Raw genomic sequence first — 19,399 nt, forward strand, 5'->3', positions numbered from 1 at the left:
AAAAATTGAACAACTATATGAAATGTATCAGTTTTATTTGGTTTGTAAATTTTTTTTTTTTTTTTGTAGGAACCATCTGAGAATTTCAAACGCAAGGGTTGTGAACATCTAGGTATGGTTTCTGCAATTTTGTTGCTTTATATTAGTCTGTTCTGTGAAATTGGAAATGTACTTTTTGAATTAGAAACTAGCTAGGAAATGTTTCTGTTATCTTTGTTCTGGTGAATGAAAGAGAGTATTTAATTATACGTAAGTTGCATATAAATGGTTAAACTTGAAATGAACAATTGAGTGAAGGCTGAATTGGGTAATAATTAAAGCATGAAGCATGGGAACTTTGGTTTCTAAATTCTGATGTTACTAGTATGGCTGCAATTTGTGAGTATTCCAATTGATCATTTGATTCTAGAATGATTTGTGATTAATTATGTATTGTTTGCGTATGTGTTGATATTTGAATAGCTTTTGTAACAATCTTAGATTAAAGTATTTTTAAATGGGTGGATAACCGTGCGAAGCTAGGAACATCGTCCACCAATAGAGGAGGAACGATTAGAAATGGAGGTTTCTTTCACTGGTTTGGTGTGGTCTATATGAAAGAACTCGTATACTCAAAAAGATTGGGGGGAATATAACAAAATTGAAGAAAGGGGCTGGTCTGATGTATCTTGGTTTTAGTTAATGGTAGGTTGAATTGGTTTTTTTTTTTTTTTTTTTTTTTTCAAGCTGGAGCAAGTCAGTGCCCCGATGAATCCTGAATACTTTATGCTGAATATGAATGAAGTATATAGGCAATGCATAGGATGAAGAAGAAGATTAATGATTCTGTAGCTTTCCTCTCTCTCTCTCTCTCTCTCTCTCTCTCTCTCTCTCTCTCTCTCTCTCTCTCTCTCTCTCACTTCATATTGTTTATCATTGTGTACCAAATGTTGTGTTGTATCTTTGTGAGAAAGAACACGTGGAAGGTGGCATGCCATTTACTCACTCACTCTCAAAGCTGAGTTTCTAATGTTTATAAAGTTCTTGACTAACTAGCGCTCAGGTTGATCTCGCCTTGGCGGTAGAACCACTAGCTATAGCATATCAGTTGGTCTTATAACTATGAATTTGTTATGATGAAAGGGACATCCTTGTTGTGGAAACTTTTTGGGGGTTTGTGATTTTTTTCAAATACTTTGGTGGTGGTGTTTTGTGAATCAGAAAAAAACATTTGTGATGTGAGAGGACCATCAAGTACTCGTGTTTTCTTTGCTCTGCGATTATGTTTTCTACAATCATTTCTTGCAGCTTGCTCTCCTAAAGATGCAAAAATGTATATGCGCGGGGATCATGTGGCATTAGGACAGAGGGGTGCCAATCCAGTTTCTCAACTCAACTTCCAGGCAATACTTCTTTCTGTTACTAAATTCATGATTTCAGTTTGATTGAGTTAATTTATATCATTGCCTATCATCTGTTCAGAATGTTAAAGTGTTGCATAGAGACACCATATTGGCTTTTCAAATCTCTTAATTATATCTCAGCATAATTTTTGTTATTATTTTGATTCATCGTTCAATATTGATTTCATTTTCCTTTCCTTTCTTTCCTTCTGTTTTTCTTGTTATAGCTAATTGTTCATTTCATTTTATTTGCAGGTGAAAACAGAAGAACAAATGGGATATAACTCTATAAGTATGGCGAGGCTTGCTTTCGTTTATGTTTCTAGTATCATGTACCATTTAGACTTAAATTTTTGTTTTATTTCGACATGTTATGCATAGAAATACTTGAGATGTTGTTATGTACTTTGAGCATCAATATTAATCAAAATTTATTTACTTACGATATGTTTCTCATTAGATTTCCTAGCAATAGTTACAAATCAGTTTATAACTATAAAAATGAAGTCATATAAGTTCTAAAAGAAAAAATTGATGTCCCATTAGCCAGTGGATAACAAAATATTAAGTAAGAAACGATGTAACACAACCCAATGAACATCGACTTATTAAATAAGAAACGATGTAAAACAACTCAATGGACATTGAGTTATTAAGTAAGAAACGATGTAAAACAACACAATGGACATTGACATTGTGTAAGAAACGATGTAAAACAAATCAATGGACATCGATTTATTAAATTAAAACCGATGTCTAGTATAAGTATGAACATCGGTGCCAACCTCAAAAACTGATGTTTAATAGAAAAATGGACATCGCTTCATAAAAGGAAACGATGTTTAATAGATTAATAAACATCGGTCGCGTAATACAAAAGAATGTAGATTCAATCGTAAATAGTGTGATATATGGCAAGTACCCGTAAAACTTATAAACCGCAGGCAAACTTCAAAAACACCGATGTGTAAGAGAATATAACACATCGTTTCTAGAATGAGTAACGATGTTAAAATGAATACTAGTGCTGTTGGACCTATATTTCGTTAAGCATTAAATGCAAAAATATGAAGGTTTAACAATATCTAAAAACACCAATTTGTTATCATAATAGCAGTTTAACATCGATTCTGGAACATAATCCGATGTTTATTATTATATGGGACATCGGTTAAAAACCGATGTCTATTTTTTTCCGATCTTTTACATCACCCACTAACACATGTGTACAAATTTTTTTTTACATCGGTTTCTGGCCGATGTATATGAGGAAAATTCTAGTAGTGTAGTCTTGGGCCTGTCTTCTTTTTTACCAAAGGAGGCTAAGGCCCAATTTGATATTGCTTCCTAGGGTGCTTATAGAACCAAAAGCACTTTTGGGTCTAAGCCTAGGTGTTTGGTAAAATCTTAAAAAGCTGCTTTTGGTCACTCTAGCTTCTCCCAACAGCAGGTTTTCAGAAGCTACAATTTGTAGTTTTTCAAAATGGCTTCTGCAGACAGAAGGTGAAAAACAAGAATTTGACATAAATCCACAGAGACTGCAAAATCACTGAAGATTGAGTAATTTGGACACAAACCCACAGAAACCGCGGGAAGAAGACGGAGGAGGACAAGTTGAAACGCCATATCCGGTGAGCTCCGACACCCCAATCTCAAAGCCAATCCTCACCGATTCGACTCAAAACCCCTATTGAACCAGACCATTCAGACTTTCAGAGCTCTCGAAGTCATCGAGAGGGTCTTCCTAGCCACCGCCGAAAGCTTCACCTCTCTCTTCTTCTCCTCCCTCCTCCTCGCCTCCCCGAGGTCTGCAATTTAATTGATCGTGCATCTTCTTCTGCCCCTCTCTCTCCCTTTTTGAACAATCTGCAAATTCATCCCATTTCTTCCCAGCAAATTGAGTGGGTAAAGGTTTCGCGATTTTGCACCATGCAATTTCAATAGTTATCTGCACTTGGTAACTCATGAATTGAAATGGTTGCTGGGGAGTGATTAGAAAATAGAATGGTCTTGGACTCCTGGGTATGGATCTCGACCATAAAGAGATAAAGATGAAAAGAATGTTTCATTATGTTGATTATCACAATCTCAAAAAAGTTATGGTCATTATCTTTTAAATACGTTCATTATCTTTAAAAATGAATATTAATTATTTTTTATTCTCACAGCACTTTTGAAAAATAATTTACCAAACACTTAACTACTTCTCCTCACAACAATACCAAAAGCAATTCTGGCCACAGCAGAACCAAAAACACTTCTGCTCACAGCACAGCAATGCCAAACTAAGTCATTTTTCTTTTTTTGAGTAAGGAAGATCGACAAGAGATGGGTTGCTTTTTGGTTAATTTTATTTATTCTTGGGGTTACCTAGCTTCTTGTTTTTGTGCTTAACAAAAAAAGGTGGGTGTGTTAGGAGTGTGCTGAGTAGCATGTTTGTGTGAGGGGTGTGCTAGTATAGTGTGCTCTATAATGACTCTTTTTGACGGCCCTCTGGGCAAGTCATTATTGTACTGCTTGCTAAATTGCATAATAGTTGACATTTTCAACTAAAAAAAAAAAAAGAGGGTCTAAAAATTGTAAATTATGCAAGGCTTAACCACAAAGCTAGAGAGCAAGTAGTTCAACAAATTAACATAATGATCCTTGCTTTGCTAGAATATGATGAGGGAAACATACGTGCATCTTTTTTTTTTTATATGAATTCTTCGACCGGTCAGCCGCTTCATTTTCAGCCTCATCCACTTCCCTCAATTTGGCCTGAAAGTAACCACCCAGTTAGATAATTATACAAATTTCTCATAGAATCATTGAATGGATCTACAACTTAGCATTGTTTTAGGAAAACTAAAAGAAACAAATTTGGCTGGCCAAAATGAAGAAAAACCCACCTGATACAATTGCAACCATCTGAAGTTGACTTTCTTTTTCCTCATCCTTTCGATCACCAGAGTAGTCCTCTCAATACCAAACTCCTTCTCATAGAATTTCTTCCACAACTCATCGGTTACTGGACTCAAATCCCTCAGAACAATTGCTAGAGCATGGCAAAACGATTTCAAGAAAAAAAAAAAAACAACACTGAACCACTTACTTTCGTACTCTTCTCGATATGCATCAAACTGGTCTTTTGTACAATGTGGCAAGATTTGCTCAGAAAAATCGAAATCCGTTTGGCCTACATCCCCAAGGTACCACTTACTCTCTCTGACTCACTCACCGCCGGCGAATTTTCCGGGCCGGAGAGTCCTCCTCCTCCCCTTACTATCAGTGAAGCCGATCACACCAGGTTCAATTTCTGATCTGTATTCTTATTCGCGTTTTCTTGCTCTTGTTTTTTTATTTTTACTCTGGTTTGGATCAACAATTTCGTTTCCCTAAATCTGTTTTCTCCGAAAGACGCTTCATTTGTAATTGTGTGTTGTTTGCTGAGACAAGTACGGAACCGAGTGAAAACGAGAATTCGGGATTCGATAAGAAACAAAATTTGAACCCGATCTCAGTTTTTTACCGTCACACAGAGCTCTGTGTATTGGGCACAGTTGATTACAGATTAGGTTAAGTGCTTAGTGTTGTCGATGGTTCTTGTAATTTTCTGCAAATGCTATGCAGTGAAACATAGTTGATTCCATCGACTAAAAATGATCATGTTCTAAATGCTGGTTCTGGTGGTGATCATATTTTTGTAGTTTGGAATTGGATTTTTGAGATTTTGTAAGGTTCCGTAAGAGAGTTTCTATTGAGACCTCCAAATCTGCTCACTTTTTTTTTTTTTTTTTGAAGAATATCATGTCGATATATTAATACTCAGGCCAGAAAGAACCATTACATATCCTCCCTCTACCATCTCTGGGTAGATAAAGAGTTTGTGGTGAAAAACCACAGCGATACATAGATTAGGTCCGATCATTTGACGGTACCCATGCTCACTTATTAAAAAGCCTAGAAACTATGTTACAATGACAAGTAAATAGGCTTAGTTCAAAAGAAAAAAACTAAATCTTTTCCTTGCCCTTAACACTAGGGCTAGGAGGTTTTCCAGGACAAAGCATGCTAAGCACCTCGTCAGTTGCAATCTTCTTACCCTTTGAAGAGTTCTTGTTTTTCGAGCCCAAAGGCCGGCCTCTTTTCTTCTTTGATTCCACTTTGACGAGCTGCAGAGACTCCTTAGGGAGTGATCCTTCCTTAGGAACTAAGACACCCCCCGGGGCTGCAATGAGACCCAGTGATTTAGCAGAGAATTTGGTGTGGAATTCTGGAACTTTCAGTTTCTTAGGCAGCATAGCGGAGCGAGCAGCAGTCTCACCATCATGAAACAGAAATTTCAGTTTCTTTGGGGACGTATATGGTGATGCAGGCCTATTTCTTTTCACAGTGGATGGTTCCACGTCCACAGGAACTAGGGCTAGGGCATTTCCTTTCGCAGCAGGCTTTAGGTTTTCACTACGCACAACAATAGGCTTGCGATGCTTGTTTATAGCAGAAGTGCCAAATAGGTTACGCACTACTGGAGGCAGTAGCGGTGTTTGCAGGCCTTGAAAGCGGAACGATCCATTCTGGAAACGAAGATCAGACAAACCTGGAAAATGGGATGTGAGCGACTTCCCTGATGTCTCCGATCGGGTAGTGGTGTTATGCATAGCTTGGGCATCAACAGAAGGGCAAACGTCCTGTTCATGACACAGGAGTTGGCAATCTTTGCATATTCCATGCAAATTTTCATAAAAAAAGGTAATCTCTTTCACCACTCCAGGGATGATCTTGAGAGTCCGTTTCAAGAAGAAAGGATGGGAAAGAGCATGAGCTACATGAACCCTAATTTGATTCTTATTGTTATACAGTCTTTGATCAAAATCCAAATACTTACCCGCAACAGAAGCAACATTCATGATAATCGTTTTCTCTTCTAGGGCTGGAGGGATACCTGTGATTTTGACCCAAAAAAAGAGCAGATTCATGGGGATGACGAGAGGATCCTCCATGCCATCATAATGCTGTAGCAGAACCGGAGCTTTGTTAAAATACCACGGCCCTCCCCGTAAAACCTTATTTCGATCACGTTTCAGATCAAAGGAAAAAACAAAGCGGCCTTGAGTACTGTCGTGAACCTTGAAGGCTCCATCAATGATCCAGATGCGTCGGAAGTGACGCTGCAGATCCTGAGTGCCAAACTGTTTCTTTGTCATTGGTTTGGCTAGAAGGAAAGCCTGAGAGTTGGAACGCCTGTCCGAGCCGTTCAAGTGCGAGATGTCAACGACATCAGAGCCCGCTAAGGCGAGAGAGGCCGCGAAGCTTGCAGTAACTTCGTCAATGGACGTCATTGTGCAGTAAACAGAGGCCGTCAGGTGTACCGCCTTCAGGAGGAAGAATAGGGTTTGGGAGCGGCTAGAGTCGCATTAGGGTTTTTTTCGATAGTTCCAAATCTGCTCACTTGACCTCACTCTATTATGAATTATTAAATGACATATATAACCTACTATAAAATTATTATTAAGGACAATAATTATACCAAAAAAATATTATATTTATTTTATGTAAACTTTCCAATTCAATAATATTAGATTTTATTCCTTATTATTTTCCTTATTTATTTTCATTTTCCAATTTCACTACATACTCATTAAAACATTCATATTGTTGTAGAGAAACTGAATTTGGGAGGAATTTGCTGTGTATACTCATTGATAATAGGAGCCTCTTTATATAGAGGATTACAATGCATAGAATCTCAATCATACAAGGAAAGTAATTCTACATTGATTAGGATTCTAGATCCTTCTAATTAAATCCTATTACCACTAGGTCAAGTAACCTAGAGTTTGGGCTAAACACAAATTAGGTTTTCCTTGAACACTCCCCCTTGTGTTGCCCAAACGCGGTGCTTCTCTCGTTGCCTCGTTAAAAACCTTGCCGAGTAACAAAAACCCAGTGGGACAAAAATAACCTCGGTCGAAGGGGAAAAAGAGCACAACACACCCTTCACGTTTCGAGACCATACATGTAGACATCTCCCCCTGATGTCTGCATCTCCCCCTGATGACTACGGTCATGGGAGTTTGGAAAACTTCTGTAAACGATGCTACCAATATGTTTCTCGAAAGTGGAATTTAGGCAATGACTTAGTGAGCAAGTCTGCCACACTGTCCTCAGATCGAACCTAGTTCATTTTGATCTTGAGGAGAGTCTGTTGTTGCTGATTAAGCTTGGTGTTGTCGCTTTGATGTAGCCTTGCTTCATTTGTTCAAAACAAGCTGCATTATCCTAAATGCTCGTAGGCTCATCTATGGTAGACTTCAAACCACAATTGTTCGAACATGCATAATTATAGATCCAATCCATATACATTCACGAATCTCTTCGTGAAGAGCAACAGTCTCTGCATGGTCCGAAGATATAGCGACTAGGGTCTATTATGTAGACCTCCAAGATATCGCAGTCTTTACCCATGGTGAACACTTAACCAATTTGGGAATGACCTTTGTGTAGGTCAGAGAGATACCCAACATCAGCAAAACCTTCCAAAATGCTAACTTCGTTTTGGGATGGGGAGAGGGGACGCATGCCGGTGTTGGCGGCGTTCCTGGTGTGTGATGGGTCCGAATCCATCATCTCTCTGTAGGGATAAAGCATGCCCATATCAATCGTACATCTCAAGTCCGAAAGATACCTTTTACACCAATCCAATGGCATCGCGTTGGCGCACAGCTATACCTTAGCTAACAAGTTCACAACATATGAGATGTCTGGTCTTGTGCATTGGGATAAGTACAATAATGCGCCAATTGTACTAAGTAAGGCACTTCTGCCTCTAGCACATCTTCGTCATCATCCTTTCGACGAAGAGGATCCTTTTCAGGATCAAGACTACGGACGATCATGGGGGTGCTTGAAGGTTTGACCTTGTCAAAATGCCTAAGCATCTATCAACACGATGCTCAAGTTCCAAACCGAGACATAATCGTGTTCTCCCAAAATCCTTCATCTCAAACTCGGATTTCTAGTGTTCAGCGGTTTCCCTTAACTCTTTAAGGGCTTCTAATGAAGATCATGTCCAACATGAACCGCGATAGAATTTGAAACTTATTATGGAAACGCGTGGGCATATCCCTTCCCAATCAAGTAGTCACTTTAGTGAGCGTTTCAACCTCTTCGTAAACGCGCTCCGTGGTCTAGAGCCATTTGACTTGGGTAAATGAATTTCACCATGAACCTTCATGTATATTCCGTATCTAGATCCCCATAGAGATACGTAGTGACCACATTTGTAAGCTGCATGTTCAGTTATTCGGAAACTACCAAACTGACAAGGTAGTGGAGTGCAATGACATCCATTACGAGAGAATATGTCTCATCGTAGTCGATTCCAGGGCGTTTTGTGAGAAGCCTTGCGCCATAAGGCAAGATTGCCATCTCTTTTTCTCATCACGCTTTCTAACGAAGACCCATTAGTCAACAGGTTTTATGTCAGGAGGTGTTGGCATCACTAGCTCAGAAAACCTTCCTCTTCGTTAGAGAATCCATCTTAACCTGGATCGCATATTTCCATTTAGGCCAAATCTCTCTACGTTGGCATTCATTCATCAACGGAGCGTGGTTCGATATCATCAGACTCAACAAACTCATGCGCAACGAAATGCGCAACAACATCATCAATTATGATGGAGTTTCTATCCCACATCTCATGTACACTAGTGTAAGTTTCATAGAGCTCTATATTCTCAGGAATAGGTTCTGACGTTGAGGCGTCCCCCAACAATAACCATAACCCGGAAGATTCTCATGAGACGGATTATGAGTGTCGATGATCAAAGGATTGGAATGTGCCAAAGTATCCTTCGAATCCACGGGCCTCCCATGCATCCTAGTTGGGGCCATGGCCTGTAACACCAGAGTGCCACTCTCTATGGCGTTGGCGCCATGCCTATCTCTGTGTAGGGTGGCGCTACGTCCTCTCGTTGGGACGTCCATCATTGCAGGCATGTTTGCAGCATATTTGTGTGATCTCGTCACTTTAGTAGGGATCGAGATGAGACATAGTGGGGACAGGCCACGACAATTCATGTCGTTCCTGCTGAACATCTGTGTTCTTATCTCCCCCTAACGACGGGTAGACTGTCTCATCAAAGTGACATCCGCAAATCTAGCGGTAAGGAGATCGCCATGCAAGGGCATTAAGTGGTGGACGATTGTTGGAGTCTCAAATCCAACTGAGTTGCGCATTCGTCTGTAAGGACCCATTATAAAGCGCTGTGGCGGCGCAATTGGCACATAAATGGCACACTCAAATATGCGTAAGTACGATAATTGTACCCAGTCACTAGCTGTAACGCAGAGGTAGATTGAGTGGCGGTGGGTCGTAGACGAATTAGCATTGCTGCATGCGATATTGCATCACCCCAAGCGGATAAGGAGATTGGGGCGCATTTCCAATGTCCTGACTACCATCGTAGTCGTTTCCGCGAGACCATTTAGGTTTGTACATGAGAATATGATATCCAACATCAGTCCCATGGCAATATCCATCGAAAGTCTTCGATGTAAACTCTCTAGCATCGTCAAGTCCAAGTGACGGAATAGGATGATCTGGGGAGTGAGCCCGTTGTCATATGATATTTGCTAGGAGTGTAGCATAAGTAGCATTACAGGTGGACAATGCATGGCACAACACGGGACCAGCGTGTTGGCATATCAACCAACATCATGAGATATTTAAACGTCCGCAAGTTGGTGGAATCAGTCCACAGAATCCCTACGGATTCTATGTAAGAACATAATGAGTATTTTCATATCCTTTGCATAGGACGGTCTCAGCCCTAATTTTCCTAAGGAAATGGCTTTGTAAAATGAGCGAGAGGCCTTAGAAGAAACCAATGAGGGTTTTGGTTGGGCCTGAGCGTTAGAAACGCATTTTGAAGCGAAGTTTGTGACTACATCACCCATCATGGTGTCAAGACCATGGGAAGTGGCATCCATGGCGTTATAACCATGGGGATTGACATCCATGGCGTCATGGCCATGGGTAGTGCCATATATGGCGTTGTCACAAGGGACTTGGGCGGCCATATGGCGCCCCAAGACAGCTGCAGCGCCAGATGCTGCAATTGTTGCGGTCTTGCTAAGTCCAGGAACCAATTTTTGATTCTTGCTTCATTTCGCTCGAGGGTGTCCATGTGAAGTCTTTATTAGACGGATCACCATATCATGACCAGAGTGACTTATCCTGTCGAGACAAAGCCAATATGTGTCTAAATCCAAGAGATCTTCTCTCATAACTTTATTGGATTTAATAGCTCGAATAGTGACATAGAGTCCACTAGAGAGACACATAAACTTTTCTAAGATGCGCATTTGTTCGCAATCATTAGAGGCATTGCAAAGGAACTCATTTCTGTTCTCTACAAGCGTTTTCGCATGGAATCCGTTGGCTATCCATAGGTGCGAGATGCCCTAGGAGCGTAGAGAGTTTCTGTGACATTAATCAAGGTGCCATTTGGCAAGGGGAACTTGGGCTATTCCATGTCCTTGAATTAATACTGATGGCCCAGCCATCGTAGTCACAAAATAACATGCTCATGAATCAAAATGGAGTCATAATGAAGAGAACTCGAAATTTTATTCATAAGCCAACGGAGTACATCATTGTCTCTTAACCATTAGGAGAATCTAATCCAAATGCTAGCTAATGCAAAACAATGGTAGTCGTCTAACTTTTTTCGGTAATTCCAACGCAAATGTGACCAGGTGAGTAGAGAGATGTCGGTGGAGCAAAGCTCGCTTAATTACCACTTATCTCAAAACCTTCCTAGACATCACATGTACATTGAGTACGCCTACTTTGAAGAAAGACTAAACCATAGGCATCTACTACAAAAATAATACGGCAATTGCCTACATCTCTTGGAAAATAAAGACTTAAACAGAATTGGCGATCTATTGATCCCAGCCAGATTCGTAGTCTTCAACCCTTCACTCTAGATCATCTTCTTGATCTTCTTGTTCTACATAGTGAGCTTCTCGTGCTTCACAATATGTTTTGTAGGCGGTGACAGTTTCTTCACGAGCTCTACAAATGTGTGCCCAATGATCAGACACTCCACATTGAGAACATACATCTCTTTGCTCAAACTCCATTGATTGAGGCGCTTTGAAAGCGTCATTTAGATGGCTGTTAGTGTTGGTGGCGCCACCAACAAGGCCAGAGGCGTTGCCTCCCTCTCTCTTTCCACGTTTACCTCTTCTGTTTCGTGTTCGCCTATTTTGGCGGTTACCTTCCCAAGTAGAGCGATTATATGGACCAGAACGTCCAGAAGTATCCCTAATATTAGGGTTTCGCTCTTGGCGCCCTCTCTTTAGGGCGCGACTATAATTGGATTCCGGAATATGCTCTGTTCCCACGGATCTCGAATTATAGTTCTTCACAAGGATGTTGTCATGCTTTTCAGCGACATTCATAGCTCCAATGAGCTCATGAAACCTTGTGATTCGTCTTGCATTAACATCGATTCGATAGTTCTTAGCAACCATCAATGCAGAGACGGGGAAAGTAGAGAGAGTCTTCTCAATCAACATCGCATTTGTGATCTCTTTACCACAGAATTCCATTAAGGATTTAATGCGAAGTGCTTCCGAGTTCACAGAAGAGGAGGCTATGTCATCTCACTTCTAGGTCAGGAAGCAGGGAGTCACGGACGTTGCCAAATCTTTCTTCGAGTGAGGCCCACAGCTTTCTGGGGTCTTCTTCATTCATACACTCGTACTGGAGCGAATCATCCATATGACGAGTCATTAGGATGATGGCTTTCGCCTTATTTGCCTCTAAGGCTGCTCTATTTTGCTTCCAAAGCTTGAGCTTGCTCAACAGTTAGCACGTCCTGGCTAGGCTCGAGAATCGTATCCAGGATTCCATCGGCCTTGAGATGCTGGCGGACATCACGAACCCACCTGTGATATTCAGAGCCAGTTGTTCCCAATGGAGTAAAGTCCAATTTGTTCAGGTTACTCATCCTGAAAGAGAACAAGAAATTAGGGTTAGTTTCGGAGCGTGAAAGGCTACCACGAAAACATATAAAATTCCTGAGCGTAGTCGCTTCCAAGAAATTAGGAATTTCCGAGCGTAGTCGCTTCCAAGAAATTAGGGATTTTCTGAGCATAGTCGCTTCCAAGAAAATCCGATTCCAAGAGGGATTTTGGATTAGATCGAAACAATGGATGTATGTGGTCGATCGTTTTTCTTCTCAACAAACTCTAAGTTTGGAGGACTCTACAAGCTCCAAGCTTGGAATGAGCATGAACCCCCACAGTTCGGCTTTTGGTCTCCCCTATGAAGAAGAAAGGGGGGTAGAAGAAGGGAGGTTGAAAGTCCCCGAGAAAAGAAGAGAAATTGAATTAACTCTAAAAAAAAACGGGAACGTTTAGTAAAAAATACCTCGAAATAAGTCGCCGGAAATTTGGCCGGAAAAAGTCACCGGAAGTCGGCCGGAAAAGTCGCCGGAAAATGGTTGACCGGCGTTGACTGGTCGTTGACCAGAGGGTTGACCTGGGGGTGCTGACGTGGCGGTCGGTTGCTGACGTGGCACTCTGACGCTGACGTGGGCTGCTGACTGGACGCTTGCGTGGGCGCTGACGTGGCAGGCTGACGTCAGTGGGCTTCGTTACTGGGCCGAGCTTGCTCCTTCTGCTACTGGGCCGGACAGCTCCTTTGCTTCTGGGCCGAGACTGGTCCTCTTCTGGGCTGGGCTGCGCTGGGTTGACTGAAGGACTAGATGATCTGGAAGGGCAGCCGGCGGTTTAAGACGGAACAAATTCTGGTTACCGGTTTGAGGGCGTTTTGACCGGTTCCGGGGAAAAAATTTACGGTTCCGGTAATCAGGGGTCAGATTGCAGCTTCTGGTAGAGTATAGCTGCAGGAGGATGGGAGAAAGGCCTTGAACCGGGCAGAGAGACTTCCGTTACTTCCGGTGGCCAGTTCGGCGGTATTCCGGCCGGTTCTGGGGATGGGGCCGCCGGTTCTGGACTCCTGGAGTTGAGATCTTCAAGTTGGGCGGCTGAGGTTTCTTGGATTTGAAGGCTACGAATTTAGGATTTCAGGGTTAGGGCTCGTGCTGATAACGTGTTGTAGAGAAACTGAATTTGGGAGGAATTTGCTGTGTATTTTCATTGATAATAGGAGCCTCTTTATATAGAGGATTACAATGCATAGAATCTCAATCATACAAGGAAAGTAATTCTACATTGATTAGGATTCTAGATCCTTCTAATTAAATCCTATTACCACTAGGTCAAGTAACCTAGAGTTTGGGCTAAACACAAATTAGGTTTTCCTTGAACACATATATATTTAATAAGAATTAAAAATATGATTAAGATCATGTGACATAAAAATGTATGATATATATGTTGAACGCATATCGGTGAGGGAAAACAAAATAAATTCTCTTATGATTTATGACCTAAATCTAAGTCAATCCATTATATTTGCAAAAAAAAAAAAAAAAAACTAAAAATATTTAAATAATTAATCATGTGGTACAAAAAATACAGAAAAAAAAATTAAAAAACGAATGATTTTTTTTTTTTTAGAATAAAAACAAATGATTTCTTCATTTTTTTTTTGCACGCTAAAATAGAAAAATAAAAATAAAAATAAAAAAACATAATAGTTCATGGCATTTTCTTATTGATTAGACATTAATTTTTGAAACTCAAGTTTGATTAAGAAATGTATATTTAGTTAAGATTTATAGAGTGATTAAATCATTGAAATGACTAAATTTTATATTTTAAAGATAATAATTTGTTTGCAAATTATATGAGTGAGGTTATTTGAGGAAGTTTAGTGAGGTTTAGTGAGTAAATTTGAATCCGAACTAAAGAGCATGGAGAACGGACGTCTATATAAAGAAGCAACTCCTAGCTAATATAATCATCAAAAAAACTCCTATTTGAAAATTTGAAAATTTGATAAGAGGTGTAAAAAGCATAGAGGTCAAGTGAGTAAATTTGGAGGTTCCAATAGAAAAACTCATTCCGTAAATGTGTTATAGTTAATGAGGAATCGAAGGAAACTTTGTGGGGATGAGCCTGACCCTGATCTTGAGATAAAAGGTTATTTGCATTGTTGGGTATATGTTTATTTCGAGTTTAGAGAGCTTTCTGTTCTTGGAATTCTCTTGTTTACTTCCATCATACAGAGGCTGTGGCATGTTGCGATTTTCGTTAAATAGCCCATCTTACTGGTGGAAGAAAACGAGTTATTATTGGTGCTTGTATATGTTGTATATGAGATGGGATTTAAGGATGGTCTATAGGCAACAAAGTGTGTAGGATTTTAAGGTTGTTATGGGTTGGATATGTTGCATATCTTTAAAGAAGAATGTCCAAAGGGCTTCATGTTTTTCAGAAGTTTTACTTCATTAATTAATTATGGTAAGTTCGTCAAACTGGATTAGAAAGTAAAGAGATTTGTGTTTGGAGCCCTCTGAGCTATACAAATATTGATTATATTTTTCTTCTGTTTCCTTACATTTGGTTATGGCTAATTGAATTTTTGTTCTTTTAACTAATCCGGATTACATTCATTCTTATTTAGATCTTTGAAAACATGTCTGGGCAAAGCCAGCGTTTGAATGTGGTTCCTACTGTTACAATGCTTGGAATTATGAAAGCTCGTCTTGTTGGTGCGACGAGAGGCCATGCTCTCCTCAAGAAGAAGAGTGATGCTCTAACTGTTCAGTTTCGTGCCATTCTTAAAAAGATTGTGTCAACCAAAGAATCAATGGGAGATATTATGAAAACCTCCTCCTTCGCCCTTACTGAAGCCAAGTATGTTGCTGGTGAGAACATCAAACACATTGTTCTTGAGAATGTCAACACTGCCTCTCTTAAAGTTCGATCAAAGCAAGAGAATGTTGCTGGTGTAAAGCTCCCAAAATTTGAACACTTTACTGAAGGTGAGACCAAGAACGACCTCACTGGATTGGCCAGAGGTGGACAACAGGTTCAACTGTGCAAGGCTGCTTATGTGAAAGCAATTGAGGTTCTCGTGGAGCTTGCTTCACTTCAAAGTTCAAACATCATTTTTAACCCTTCTTGATGAAGCAATCAAGAGCACAAATCGCAGGGTCAATGCTCTGGAGAATGTGGTGAAGACTAGGTTGGAGAATACAATAACTTATATCAAGGGGGAGTTGGATGAGCTGGAAAGGGAAGACTTCTTCAGGTTAAAGAAGATACAGGGATTTAAGAAGAGGGAAATTGAGAGACAGATGGCAGCTGCTAAGAACTTCTCGGATGACCAGGCTGCAGAAGTTATTTCTTTAATTAAAGAAGGGTATTTCACTAAATTCAGCTCAAAATTTGTTGTCTGGAGGTATGGGAAAGGACGAGGATATCATTTTCTAAATCAGGATGCTAGCTTTATATGTTGGTTCTTAGAATGTGTGATTCTGGCTGTGCTTCTTGTTGTTAAGAGGTAAATTTCTATTATTATTTAGCTGGACAGTCTTTTATGTACTGAATAAAAGCTCCATCTCCCTAATGTATGTTTCTATTTATTTTGTATTATTTGTCAGTAAACTTCATCAATGCGAGGTTTTGATTTTGTTGCCTGGAAGGTCTTTGGTTTATTTATATATATTACGACAACATTGCTGTCTGATTCACTTCGCGATGTTGCAATGACGTGTCTGCTTTGCATATGAAGTTGCTTATACATTTTAGGTAGAAATGGGTTTCTATAGAATGTGGAGGAAGGTCTAGGTACATTGTATAGATTATTCAAAATCAAAAACGAACAACAAATTGGTTTTGTATACTTGTGGAGAGCATGACAGGAAATGACGCTTCCATTGTTGAGCCAAGCCTTGTTTCCTTTTTGCTTCGGTTACCATGCATTAAATTGTGCTCAATTTCTTTATTCAATTTTTTTAATTTTTTTTTTCTGTCGATCCCTTTTCTATCCTGGTTTTCATTACTCAGGTGATTGAAGATTCCTTAATTTGTGCGTCATGCAACCACCAGCTAGCTCGAGTCGTATACTTACTTAACCGGCTCTACATGAATTAATTGGACTAGAACCATACAGAGACTGAACAATTTAACAATTAGTAGCTATGAAGTGAACTGCATCACAATTTACACGCATATAAGGTGATAGTTTACAGAAACACTAATTGTTCCAAAAACAGACAACGGAATATCACAAACAATTTTACAAAAACACTAATTGTTCCAAAAACAGACGACGGAATTTCACATACAATTTTCAGCGAGACTTGAAAGACAGTAGTGTTTGTACATCTAATTAAGAACCGGTGTCCATATGAGAGCCTGTTGATGTAGAAACATCCCAAACCTCGGCTATTTCCAACCTCTGCAATGTGTTCGACATCAGAAGATTTACTTGACATTAGAATTCCCTCCAACTCAACTGCTATATCTTTCATAGTTGGACGCTTCTTTCCTTTCATATTCAAGCAACGTTTTGCAAGATTAGCAACCGCCACTATCTCTTCTTTCTTACCTCCCTTCATAACTTCAGCATCAAGAATATCAAACAAACAACTCTCCTCCATGGACACAATAAAATGTGTTGCTAGGCTTCTCCCATCTTGTTTCCCTTCCTGCGATCTTGTTACAGAAACTGGTTTTTGTCCCGTCAAGAGTTCGGCAAGGACTACTCCGAAGCTATAAACGTCGCTCTTGTCTGTAAATTGGCTAGACTGGAAGTACTCAGGGTCCAAATAACCAAATGTTCCGTCTACATGTGTCATGCTAAGATGTGTTTGGTCAATGGAAACAGTTCTTGATGTCCCAAAGTCTGCAACTTTTGCTCTATATTTATCATCCAAGAGTATGTTTGAAGACTTAATGTCTCGATGGTAAATGGGCATTGAAGCAGATGAATGTAAGTAGGAAAGGGCTCCAGCAACTTCAGTACCAGCTCGTAATCGCATTTCCCAAGTTAAAGGAAAATCCTCATCACGGCTGTGAATGTATTGAGAAAGGGTTCCGTTGGGTAAAAATTCATAGACCAATAGGGGCACTTCGCTCTCTAAACAACATCCCAAGAGTTTAACCACATTCCTGTGGTTAATTTGTGAAAGAATGACAATCTCATTAATGAATTGACTCACTTCTCTTCCATCTACTACTTTTGACTTCTTGACAGCAACAATTTTTCCATCTGTCAACATTCCTTTATAAACAGTACCTTGGCCTCCTTGCCCGAGAATTCTGTTTACATTAAACCGGTCTGTGGCTATCTCTAACTCCTTTGCATTGAACAGCTTAATCTTCTCAACATTGACTTCGCCAGAAGATAACTGTTGCTCCAACAACAAACCACCATTCAGTCTAAAAAACTTTTGCTTGAGCTTAATGTTTTTCCTTTTCTTTATGACTTTGTGCAACCACCATGCGCCAATGATATGAAACAACAGTCCAAAGACACTGCAGAGAACTGAATTGCTCAATAAAATTAGAATAATGTAGTAACTTGATCAAGAAGCTAACAAATATTTGTTTCATATAACCTTTTTTTCCTTTCCCTAAACATAGACCTGTTAGTAATCAAAGGGGTACGAATTTAGGATTTAGAGAATGTAGAGGCATACCTATAATGCCCAGTTTAATCGGCTGCAATGGCCGAGGTTGTGGGAACGGTAGGGTGTAGCATTCAAAGGTCCCATTCAAATTGGAACAAATCTTGCCGGAACCACATATATTAGGGCGATTTGGATCGCATTCATTGATATCTAAAATTGAATTGATGATGATAAGTTACCAAATTGAAAGCTGGAAATTATAGCTATATCGACAATGTTGAAAAATGAAATTATTTAGTGTATCCACAAATAAGGGTTGTAGAAGCTTACCTTGACATCCACCACGAAGATAGGGGTTTCCTTGATAACCCTCTAAGCAGGAACATGGACCATCATCAGATTCGCAATTCCTGTTCACGTTATCCTCGGTAGAATTATCTATTCCTCCAAGAATCCTCCAATTTAGCACTATGGGGACGTCGTCCATCTCAGCAATGGCAGAAGTATTTGTTGAATTTGACATAAACCACTCTGGGTCTACGAGGAATGCATATTTACAAGTTCCTCCACTGGTACCCTTTAAAATTCCTTGACCGGTATCATTTATTATCAAGTGTCCAAAACTAGTAGTGAAGTTTGCACCAATGTCAGAAGGAAGGGGTGTCTGACAACAGTTGATACCACGGCAGCTATTATTTACTAATATGCTACTGTAGCCTTCGCAAATAGACAAACAGACAGCCATTGCTGTCCCTCCAAAGTACGTCAGAGATGCAAGCCTCCCGCAACTCACTGCAGTGAACATGTTCCTATCGGAGAACCAAAAAGGAGTTGAAGTCAGGTCGGGTGTCTGGCGGTGGTCTGACTTGTTAGGGCAATCGGAGAAGGTGATAGGATTTTTTATTTTTAGTGTGCCCGCAAGAGATATCTCCAGAACCTCCGGCCGACTGTCGGTAAGGTTCAAAAAAGGTTTGGGAGGGTTGGTCGAGCTGTCACACAATATTTGGAACCTCATGAGCCGGTCATCTGTGAGGGTGTGCAGGTGACAATTCGGTCCAATTCCAAAAGGATATGGGATTTTTACGTCTCCACAATGGTGTTGACATTTAGGCTTTGCTAATGAGGGTGGTGATGATGATAAGCCAAGTATTGCACTACAGCTCAAAGACCACAAGGTCATGAGAGTAATATCAAGTAGGAGCAACTGGACCTCCATTTTGCTTCTCCTCAATTGCTCCTTGATATCTTCGATCTTCCTCCTATTCCCTACCTATTTATACAAGGAAGCTCGGAGTTAATGGGCAAATTAGTTGCTGGCCCACGTCTGGTAGTGGAGGCTGACAAAAGCATGACGTCAGCAACGGTTAGTTGCTGACATCAGCTAGGCGCTGGGTAATTTAAAAAAAAAAAAAAAACTTTTACATTATAAATACATATGACTTCAACATTCTTTTTCACATATTCTTTCTACTT

At 40.1% G+C, this 19,399-nt stretch overlaps 2 pseudogenes; one reads left to right on the forward strand and one right to left on the reverse strand.

The window, feature by feature from the left end:
* The first annotated feature begins 4,553 nt into the window (after positions 1–4,553).
* Positions 4,554–15,988, forward strand: LOC133725658 (V-type proton ATPase subunit D-like; annotated as a pseudogene).
* A 487-nt stretch (positions 15,989–16,475) lies between these two features.
* On the reverse strand, positions 16,476–19,169 carry LOC133742792 (wall-associated receptor kinase-like 1; annotated as a pseudogene).
* Positions 19,170–19,399: the final 230 nt, after the last annotated feature.

The sequence above is a fragment of the Rosa rugosa genome, chromosome 1, assembly GCF_958449725.1.
Source record: "Rosa rugosa chromosome 1, drRosRugo1.1, whole genome shotgun sequence".
Lineage (NCBI taxonomy): Eukaryota > Viridiplantae > Streptophyta > Magnoliopsida > Rosales > Rosaceae > Rosa > Rosa rugosa.